We start from the raw sequence: 11858 nt of genomic DNA on the forward strand, positions 1-11858 counted from the left end.
AAAGTGGTGATAGATGTTTTAAAACAGTGAATTTTGTGTATCTATGTTATCAGTAACACATGGTTTAGAGTGATAAAAGGCTTTTTTCTTTTACTCCCAAGAGACAGTTTTTTTCATGCAAATTGAAAATAACTCTATTCTATTGCAATTTTTTTCCTTACAATTTCTTTTAAAAACCTCTTAGGCAGATTACCAGGATTTTTTTTTTTTTTTTTTTTTTTTTTTTTTTTGTAAAAAGACTGCTGTTTGAGAAAATTCACGCTGCTCATTAGCCACTAAAATTTTTCTATTTGAGAGTTTTGGGGAACTTGCACTGTGGATGCACCTGTTTATTAGTTTACCTAAAGAATGTCGAGAAGCTTTTGGCAGCCTGTTTGCTGCAGCCTGAGAGTCTAGGGTTGTTCACTGCTGATCAAAACCAGTGTTTCTTGGCGGAGATGGTAGGGGGGCGAGGAGGGGCTCAGATTAGTAAGAAAGTAAAATGGGTGGGCGGGAGACTGACATAGGATTTCAAACTTTTGTTTTGCTGAACAAGTACTTTAAAGAAAAAAAGAGACCGTCATCATCCACAACCATGATTGTCTCTTGAAAGACAGAGTTCTTTAGGATAAAAACAAAAGCAGGATATACTCTCATTATAGTTTTTATTTTTCGCATTTGAGTGCATGCCTCCAAATTGACATTTGGAAACCTCCAAATTTAAATTCATGAATCCAAGAACCAGAGATGTGAATTATAATGTCAAATCTTGTGCAAAAAAACGGAGGACCCAAATTCTTTGATTTGTATTGGTATTAACTATTAACCATATTGTGTGGCTCTTTAGTGGGGCCAAGGTGTTATTTATGTCTGTAGTTTCCAGATTGTTAAAGCGATAACATGGTGAAATCAGCGTGCCAGGACACAAAAGGCCTGGATGAGAGAATCTCTGACTTTGACGCTCTCCGTAAACCACCTCACCTGTTTGTTTCTTCATCTTCAAAAGGAGAATGTATTTCATAGGATATTGTATGAAATGAAATAGAAATCTGAAATACTAACTCAGATGAAATCATAAATCCAAAATCGTTTAACAAACTAAAAAGTGGTCTATAGCTATGAGATTTTCTCAGTATCTCTAAACTTTGTGGACTTTTTCTTAGTCAAAGCTTTATGTGTTAATCTGTCTACAATGTCTGAGGAAACTTATCAAAATCCATTTTACATAAGAGACTACAGTATATAAAATATATGTTGGTGCCTGGCATAAAATAGGCATTCAATTATTTTTCGTCCCCTTTACCCAGTAAAAGTACATGCTTTGACTCTCTAGATAATGCCGAACATTTTGCAATATGAGTGACAGTCAAACTGCAATTATGCATCGATGATGTTTTTGGATTTTTCTTGGATAAATGAGTGAAAAGAAAATCAAAAGAACCTTTATGTTATGAAACCTTCCAACCCAGCTATACAGCAGCTTGTTCACTTCTCCTTTGAGCTCTCCTCTGCGCCCTCTACTGACTGCAAGTCTGTATTAAATTAGCAGGTTTTATCATCTTGGACAAAAAGATCACAATGTTCCCCAGTCTGTGACTGAAAGTTATAACACACAAATGACCACTTTAAGGAATCGTGGTATCCTCCTTTTTTCTTTTTAACGACATCAGGAAAACTTAGTCATATTATAGATAGACATAAGTAGAAAATAAACCAAATGTTAACTCCACTTTTAATAGAACTTGTGCGGAATGGGGCAAAACTTTTCAAGTGGGGACTCAAACCCTATGCCCAGAGAGGGTCCTTGGTTTTGTGCAGGAAAGAATTCAAGGGCGATTCAAGACAAAGGAAAGTTTATTAGAGAAGGAATAACGCTCCATAGACAAAACGTGGTCTCTTCTCAAAGTCAGAGAACAAGACTTTGAACATTAAAGAGCTGGGCTTATATACATTTTTATTTCTATAAACGGTTACTGAGTATAGGGAGTAAAGAATGAAATGAATTGTTGGGTTTATCTTTAACTCATACAAGGTACAGCTTAAAGTCTTTGTTTTCCTTCCGTGGTGCAGGTAAGTATGGAAGGTATGGGTACATAGTCGTTAGTAATCTCTACAGGAATTTTCCTTTGTTCTGTAGGTTCTTTATGGCCTGGCTGCATGGCTGGTCAGGCAGGTTCCTGCGTCAGGCAGCATGTAGCAGACTCTGGATTCCACCTGTTTTAATATTTAGTGAGTCAGTGTAGGAAAAGTCTCTTGTTGCTGGTCTGCCTCCCAAGACTCCTTGGTGCCTATCGGTGGTACCCTTCGGCAGATATTCTTGTGAAACTTATCAGGCTCCAGCAGCTGACCTTTCTAACTAACTCAACAGCAGGGAGTTGCCCTCCTGTCGCAGAACTGTCAACATTTTGCTGTATCTTCAAATTTTTCTACCTAATGTTTTTTTTCCTTACAAAAATAGGATCATGCTGTATACAACTTTTACAAACTGGTTTTTAGCACTATCCATATATGGCAAACACGTTCCTATGTCAATAAATGGACCATCAGAAAAGGGTGTTCCATTGCAAGAATGTCCCATAATATCTTTATATATTCATAAGGGGCGCTTTTAGTCTGCTGGTATCTTTTCTCATTGCTATTTTTTAAAGATGTTTCCTCTTTTGTCCCATAGTCTCCAGGAGCTAGAGCCAACATTGATTATACTTCATAATTAATATCGGGGGTTAAAAATGATGCACCAGTACTCAAGACTGCAATATATTGTATTGCCAACTATTTCTCCTGCTCCTTTCCATGTCCTACACTTCTTATCCTTATTTACTAACTGGCATAAAAATATACTTATCATAAGTAAAAAGCAAGCATTTTAAGATTGAGAATCTTTTGGTCAATAAGAGTCAAGACGACATTTCATCTCCAAACGAGAGTTGACAGTTCTGAAGAAGGAAAAATTTGAGGTCTGGAAAGACTAGGTGAAAATTAGAACTGCATTTGCCCTGTTCAATTCCCAGGGAAGGAAAGATTGTCCTATATTATACTGGAAAACTTTAATTAGCGAAGCTGAGGGTAGACTGGAGAGTTCTCTCAAGACTCACAGAAAAATAATAATTGAAAATAATGAGAGAAAAAGGTAAGAAATAAGGAGTCCAAAAGGTGTAGTCTATGCAAATTAGAAACTGCAGATCGGGAAATGGGGCCAAGAGAACACAAGCAAAACTGAAAGCAGCAGCAGCAGAAACTCTTGAGCTAAAGAAGTATTGGATATTGAAGCTTTAAAAAAATTTACCGAAAATAAAGACACAAGTATAGGTAGGTCCAGGCAAAATTCTGACTACAAAAGAGAAATCAAACTTTCTGTAAGAATTCAGGCTTTTAAGAGGAAACATATATTCTAGAGAAGAACATAAGTCAAGCTATTCTCTCTAAAGTTAAATGCCAATCCTCAACATTTATAGAACTCTGAAAAAACAAATTAAAATTGAGAACACAAGGATAGTGAAGACATAAGTACTAAAAGTGAGCAATGAAATCACTCCTTTAAAACATTTTGCAAATGTAAAAATTAGAAAAATATGTCGTTGACTACAATAATACTAGTTCAGATTTTCATTCCAAAATAATAAAAGCAAACCCATGAGAGACAATGTGTAATTATTTTTTTATTTTACCCAGGGAAAGTCAGTGATAATTGTTTTGTTCTTGATACTAATACATATGATACGCATATTCAAAAACCTAACCATTAGTAGGATTTTCTTTTCTTTTTTTTCTTTCTACTTTTCCCTCTTTTATAAGACAGGCATATAGGATGTGTCTTCTGTTTTAGTTATCTATTGTTGCATAACAAGCCACCCCAAATCTTAGTGGCTTCAAACAACAACTATTATTTATTTTGCTTGTAAATTTGCAATTCAGGCAGGGCTCAGTAAGGTCAGCTCATCCCTGCTTCGTGCTGTGTTAGCTGGGGTGGGCTAGAGGATCTACTTTCAAGATAACTCACTGACATGGCTGGCAAGTTAAGCTAACTTCCAGCTGGGAGCTCAGCCACGCCTGTGGATCAGGGGCCTTATGTCCTTTCCAAGGGATCTTCTTCACGGGCTGCTTGGGCTTCCTCATGTTACAGTGTCTGGATCCTGAGAGAAACAGGAAGCTGTACCGTCTTCTATGACTTGGTCTTGGAAATTCCAGAACGTCACTTGTGATGTGGTCAGAAGCCCACCTTGATTCAAGATGAAGGGACATAGATTCTACCACTTGATGAGATGAGTATGAAAGTCATATCATAAGAGATTATGTGGGATAAGAGATATTATTGCAGCTGTTTTTTAAAAAGTACAATTTGTTGACATTTAAATTACTACCGGAGAAAAAAGTATTTAAAAATCTCCTCATATATGACCTTATTTACCTTAGTAGTTATGAGAAATGGCTAGGATTAGAAAGATCTGGATTTCAATCCTATTTGTAATATTTACTTTCTGTGTATCTATGAATGTGTCACAGAAGTTCTAGCTCAGTGATTTTCAAGTTTATTTTTAGCAGTACAACCCTTTTCCCCTCATTAACTTTTTCAGAGCCCTAAAGAAGAAAACCAATGAAAGCTTGACTCTTGTTTGCATAGAGCTCTACCTGCTAGTTTACCCTCCCTCCCAGAGGGAGCCATAGGCATCTCCTTGGACATGCTGAAAATCACTGTTTCAGCCCGTATAATAAAATGGGAAAGGAAAATAATTGGTATAGCTATTGCAAAAGCTATGGTGAACTTATCTTTTTTATCTCCCCCAACAATGTGATTGTCTATGTAGAAAACTGAGGAGAACAATTTAAAAACTAATGGAACTAACCAAAAGAATTTAGTATGGTGGCAGCCAGTTGACATACATATATACATATATATATATATATGTATATATGTATGTCCGTATATATATTCATATATGTATATACAATGAATTAATATAAGCATTCTGTTGAAAACCACTATATATGTGTATATATACATGTATTTAGATGTACATCTATATATGTGTATATATGTATGTATATATCTGTACATGTATATACATATCTATATATATGCATATATAGTGGTTTTCAACAGAATTCTTCTACTGATTCACTCAACAGACATTTATGTGTCAGGTGTGTGTTAGTAACTGGGGAGACAGGGGTGAGACAGACAGACAGGTTTTTGCTATTGAACTTTTGCTCTGATGGAGGAGACAGATGCTCAACTAATTAGAGATCAAGATCAGTCCTGGAAAGTAATTCACATTTATTTGTTTACTTTTTATTGTTTTCTTCCTGCCCATGCTGGGGCACAGGTCCAATCTCAAGTGGCAATAAATTTTATACAGGAAAAAAGAAACGAAAGGCCGAGATAGCAAATAAAAGAGGCTGAGGGAGGAGAGTCTGTGGAAGGAAGATTCAGGCTGATATGTGAAGGATGAGAATCAGTGAAGAGCTTGGGAAGAGCAGTTGAGGTAGAGAAAAGAGTGAGGGCCATGTTTCTGAGGTGAGGAAGCACAGCATGGCCCAGAAACTGCAGAGCAGTAGGCTGGAGTCTAGTGAGCAAGAGAAGGGTGGGAAAGATGGGAATGGAGAGGTGGGAAGGGCCAGTCAGATGCCATAGGACTCTGCAGGCTAGGGTGACATCGAATGTTGCTGAATGCAATATGAAGCCAGTGAACTGTTGCAAGGAGGGGAGTGATAGGATCAACTCAGCATTCAGCATTGTAATACAGCTCTCTCTGTCTCTCCAACAGGGAGACCAACTGGTTATAGGGTCACTGGGCAATTAGGGGAACAGTGATGGTGGCTTCGGCTGGAATGGCCAGGGCAGATAGATGTAAACATATCCAAGCTATGTGAGCAGTAAAAATAGCAAAAACTGTTGACAAATTATAAATAGGGTTTAAAGGAAAGAGAGGAGTATCATTGTAAGGTTTTCAGACTTCCAAAGAAATCTGATTTGTCCTCGTGGACACACAACCCTAGTGAGATAGTGAGTAAAGGGACCTGATGAGTCCTTTACCCAGGCGGAACTGGTCTAAATTAAGTCAGCTAAAGTCACGAGGTGCATAGTCTACATTCCCAGAGGAAGACAGCCAGGCTTCCGATCCAAACTTGAGAACTCCACTATAAGGGAGGATTCCAGGTGTACAGAAAAAAAGGCACAGATATTTATGCTGATTAATAGGGGAGTGCAGCTTTGCAGTCAGGGGATCACAGCCCAAGGGAAACCTTAGACCCTTGGTCTGAAATGCCCTAGTGCTGAACTCAGATCCCCTGCGGCGATGAGTCAGCCAGCAGGCAGCGGAAGGGACTTGTAATACAATACTTCCAGCTCTCTCTGGAATCCTCTTACTGGGAGGAAGGTGGATGATGACTTTATTTTCTGATCCTTTCCAAAATCCAAACAAACCTAGTTTTCTAAACTGTCAAGGTTATTTAATAAAGTTCACGTAAATTATATGTCGTAAGAGGAAAAACTATAAACTCATCTTTTCTAACACCTCATTTGCATGTCTTATTTTATTTATATTAGCAGGTGAAATACACCAGGGACCCTTGATCTTTATAAATATGTGACAACATGGTTTGACTAACTGAATAACCAAACTTATCCAAAGCATCACGATTTTGCGCCTCGATTCTCTCATCTATAAAAGTGGTGGATTAGATAATATATAAACATGAGTAAAATAATTTCTCTAATTGTGTTCATGTAGATGGCAAGCTAAGAATAAGAATTTGCATCTGATGTATCTTTGTACCCTATAATAGCTGTTATGGCCATAACATAAAATCTCGTACTTAAGGAAGATTCAAATATCGCCTTTAATTTATTTTTTTATCTATTAATGTAGTCACTTGTTTGATAAATATTGATTAATGGTTAATAAATATCAAATAAATGAGTACATCAATAAATGAGATAATAAACTAAATGTAATATCAATCCTTTTTCAGGATTAAATTTTATAATTTTATGCCTATAATTGTTGATAAAAAGTCTTTTAAGAGTGAAACCTTTTACAGGTATAATTGGGTTAGAAGCTATGTTTACAGCTTCATGACTATAGATCCTACACCAGTCATAAGTAACCAACCAGGACACGAGTAAGCAAGCTCTAGAATCTAACAGAACTGGCTCCAAACCTCGGCTCTGCCTTTAACCTACCCATGTGACCTTTGACAAGTTACTTCACTTCTCCAAACTTTGCTTTCTTCACGTAAAATCTGGAGATTATAATAGAACTGATTTCAGAGTGGTATTGTGAGGGTTAAATGAAAACACTTAGCATAGTTTCTGGTTCCTAATAAGTACTTAGCAGGTTTAAACTATTGTTAACCAACTTACAGGTTATTATTGTATACGCTTTGGAGGCCAGTAATGGTGAAATCACCCTCTTTTGCATCTCCATTGCCCTAGCAAGCTAAAATTCTCAAGCATTTTAATAGGAGCAGACATTCAACAGTACAGGTTAAATGGAATAGAACCGAACTGATTTGGACGGCCACCAAAACAGATTAAAATCAACTCGGCTGTAAAATTTAGAAATGTCTATTGAAATCATACATTCCATAAGTATTCACTTGCAGTCTACAGAGTGCTTTTATTTGTAGTATCTGTGTATTCCTCTCAGCAAATCCTCGAGATAGGTATTATCATTTTTATCATATTATCTTATTATCATATCACTGTTGAGTAAACAGCTTTTAAAATGAAAAGTGATTTGCTCGTTTTTTAAAGTGACTAGAACTCAGATTGCAAAGCTAGTTTTGGGGACCACAACTCTATCTTGGGAATCTGCAAACCAAATTAGTTCTGTACTGTGAAAAAACACCCCTAGGGAAAGTGAGAAATTCTGATCTTCACTCTGATGTTTTATCTATCATACCATGTATTTCGTTCACTTCTCAGTTGCTTGGTGCCTAGTAGCTTTTACTGGTAAATAAGAACAGATATGCTTTTAGTAACCCCAATTAAAATAAAAAACACTGATCATTCACAATTCATGTATATTCTCTGTACAAAGTCAGGCATTTGTGAACATTCATTTATTCATTTATTAATTTTCATAGAATTCCAGAATGGGGTTTTTCTTTTACTTCTGCTATTTTTACTGGCAATTATAGTATTATACCTTTATTAGAATTATTTTATTTAAATTACAAATATACAGAAAAGTGCAGAGAATAATATAACATACATGAACCCACTACCCAGTCTATATATTAATATTATGCCTTATTTGTTTCACAATTTTTTAAATAAATAAAATGTTATATCTACTGTTAAAGTTAATATGAATCCTTCCCATTCATGGTTTTAAGTTTTCAGGGCGTATGTATAGTCCATCAACACTATAAAGTATCTTTATGCATCCTTCTGTGACTTGCTTTCTTCATTTAACAGTGTTTTCAAGATTTATCCATGGTACACGAGTAGATTTTTTTTTTTTAATTTCAAAAGCTATGTAATGAATATATCATGATTCATTGGTTTATTCTGTGGTTGGTGGATATTTATGCTGTTTTCAGTGTTTTGCCACTAAAACAATGTACTTCCTTATGCGTAATTAGCTGTTCTCTCCGTTATATATATAGAAGTGGACCTGCTAGGTCTCACGGATTTTCGGCACGTGTCACTATGGGGATCAAGCAGCACTGTGACAAGTCCAAGGCTGTGGATGTTCTCCCACATGGACATTGAGGTGCTGAAGAAACTCAGCAAGAATAAGAAACTGGTCAAGAAGCTGACCAAGAAGCACGATGCGTTTTTGGCTTCATCGTCTCCGATCAAGCAGATCCCACGCATCCTGGGTCCAGGCCTGAATAAGGCAGGCAAGTTCCCGCCCTTGCTCACCCACAAGGAGAAGATGGTGGCCGAAGTTGATGAAGTAAAGTCCACAATCAAGTTCCAGATGAAGAAGGTGCTGTGTCAGGCAGTGGCAGTTGGCCATGTGAAGATGACAGATAATGAACTCGTGTACAACATCCACTTGGCCGTCAATTTTCGGGTGTCATTGCTCAAAGAGAACTGGCAGAATATCTGGGCTTTATACATCAAGAGCATCATGGGCAAGCCAGAGCACCTGTACTAAGGCACAGCTTAATAAATGATACTGTCACCATTAAAAAAAAACGGACCTACTAGGCACGATAATATGTGTATCCTCAAATTTAATAGGTCTTTTCAAGTTGGAAAGACCATCAGTCAGGAGTAAGTGCAAGAACTCTCTAGGTATTTTAAACAAAAAGGAATTTGATGCAGGAAATTAATTCCTGGAGAGGTTCCTGAAGTAAGTGTATATTTGCTTTGTTTTGTAGTTTTCAAATATATGGGGTGCAGGATTGGCTATTTTCTTATCTCTCTCTCTCTCTCTCTCTCTCTCTCTCTCCTCTTTCATTGTTAGCCTTGTCAGCCAAGAATAATATAGATTCTTTCGTGTTTGTTGAAAGCATCCTTTGTGATTTATAGGATCATCAATTCTAATGAATTTTGTGACACTTTGCCAATAATATGTGTGTTCTATTTATTGGGTATGGGGTTCTGTATATACCCTTTAGCTCAAGCATGTGAATTATATGCTCGAGTCTTCCATATAGTTACCAATTTTTTGTCTGCTTGATCAATCCATTTCCTAAAAAAGAGCCTTAAAATGTTCTACTGTGCTTGTGAATTTGCTCACTTCTCCTTGTACTGATGGCAATTTTTGCCTTACATATTTGGGATTCAGAATTCCTGAAAAGTTGTGTCCTTTATCATTAACTCATGAACTTCTTTCTGTTAATTTTTTTCTTGCCTTAAAGTCTATTTTGTCTGATATTTTTAGAGTCACATCAGTTTTCTTTTGTTTAGGGTTTACTTGTGTATATTTTTCATACGGTTCTCTATATATTTTCTGAGTAATTATATTTTAGTTATGTCTCCCATAAACCCATACAGCTATTTTCTTTAAATTTTTATTTTGAATAATTTCAAATACGCAGAAAACTTGAAGAAAGAAAACAAGAAAAATATACCTACCCTTCACCTAAGTTCATTAGTTGTTTATGTTTTGTCACTTTTGTTTCTCTTTGTATCTATATATCAATTACAATTTTTTTTTTGTTTTTACTAACTGATATAAATTGCAGAAATCTGGAGTGATTACCAGATTACTCTTCCTTTATTTTCAGGGTAAATTATGTATTTAAGACTATTTTTGGAATATTTTATATAGCATTTCTGTGTTTGAGGCCAGATGCTTCAGCTTCAGCTGTTATGTTGCTGTAAATTCCTCTAGGGTGTTTTTTCACAAAGGAAACTGGCTGGCCTATTATCATAGACAAGTCCTAAAGAAGAACAGGCTTTTTAGACCTAGTTCCAAGACTTTTCTAGACCTTTGCACAAAATAAAAACTATTTCCTAATATGATTCTTTCCTTTATTAACTGTAATAAAATAAACATGGGTGTAGATCTCAACATACTCAAATATATAGGTATTTACCTTTTGAGGTTAGTAGTTGAACATACTTTTAAACACATGCAATAAATACAATTTACGTTTCCTGCCTTATATCTTATATAATGCCATTTATCTCTCACGCTTGTCTTCATTAATCTGTTGCTATATAGTGATAAAGGTAGTTTCATTAAAGCACACCTTTATAATGGGATTCCTTGAAGATATCTGAAAGTACTTCATAGCAAATGATTTTTGATAAATTGCTTTTTTAAGCAATTGAATTTTAGTTTAAATATAATATAGTTTTTATAAAGATGAGATAATATAGTTTTTATAAAAGCCTTATAAAAACAGTAGGAAAGTATGTCTTTAATCTTTTATGCATTTAACCCAAGAAAACACCACATCCCTCTTCCCATCCTCGTAAAACAAAACATAAGCAGCATCGTGTTGAATAAAGCAGTAACCTATCTGTGCTGCGAAATCAGACCTCATTTCTCTTCTTGGAAAGTGGCGAAACATAGTTTGCCATCAACTTCAAGTCTTTCTTTTATGTACAGAAGCATTCCAATATAGTAACGTAAACGAGTAGTAATTTTTATTGAACGTTTACTTTGATAGGTACTGTGCAAACATGTTTTATGTTTATTTCACGTAGTCGCCTCCTTAATTCTAACTAGTTGCACAATTCTTACCCCACTTTACAGATTAGGAAACACAGGTTTCCAGAATTTATTGGCACTTGTGGTGTTATATTGTTTTGATGTTTAAACTACCTACTTTATTCAAAGCCAAGTCTGGTGGTAAGAAATATAGTAATCCCCAAGGGACCTGAGGAAACAAAAGCATCTTTGAGTTGCAAAACGGCTAAATTATGCAAGCTGCAGAAATCCTTGATGGAGACCACAATAACTTTTAGATCATCTTTCACTCTTCAGAGTGGCAAATTACCTCGGAGAGCCATTACAAGTTAGGTTTCTTAATTCCTTTGGTGCCATGGACCTCTTTGGCCTTCTGGTGAATCCCATGGACACCTCAGAATGTTTAAAATGCATAACGGAAAGAATAGAAATTATATTGAAATATAGTTCTAGCACCTGACCCCTGAGACTTTCAAGCACTTCTGCGTTGTCTATCTCACCTCCCAAGTCTACCAAACTTCTCAAAGTCTTTCCCTATCTTTTTCAGATAATGTAAAGGAGAGACCACCAAGCAGGTTTGGAGGGTATGAGGCGGGGAGGAGTACGGGATGGGCTACTGAGATGGTTTTGAAATGACACTAGTGTTTCCTCCTTCCTTCCGCCTGTCAGGAAGTCTCCCTACTTCCCTAGCCCCTCCACCTTTCCACAAACTAAGTCTAATTTTCTCTTTTTACTTCTTTCCATGCCCACTCATCTCTTGTTCAGCTCCGCCCACCCCTC

General features: G+C 36.3%; 1 pseudogene; it reads left to right on the forward strand.

Moving 5' to 3' along the window:
* The first annotated feature begins 8635 nt into the window (after nt 1-8635).
* LOC120620778 (60S ribosomal protein L10a-like) lies at nt 8636-9357 on the forward strand (annotated as a pseudogene).
* The last annotated feature ends 2501 nt before the right edge of the window (nt 9358-11858 follow it).

Source organism: Pteropus medius, unplaced genomic scaffold (genome assembly GCF_902729225.1).
Source record: "Pteropus medius unplaced genomic scaffold, Ma_sr-lr_union100, whole genome shotgun sequence".
Lineage (NCBI taxonomy): Eukaryota > Metazoa > Chordata > Mammalia > Chiroptera > Pteropodidae > Pteropus > Pteropus medius.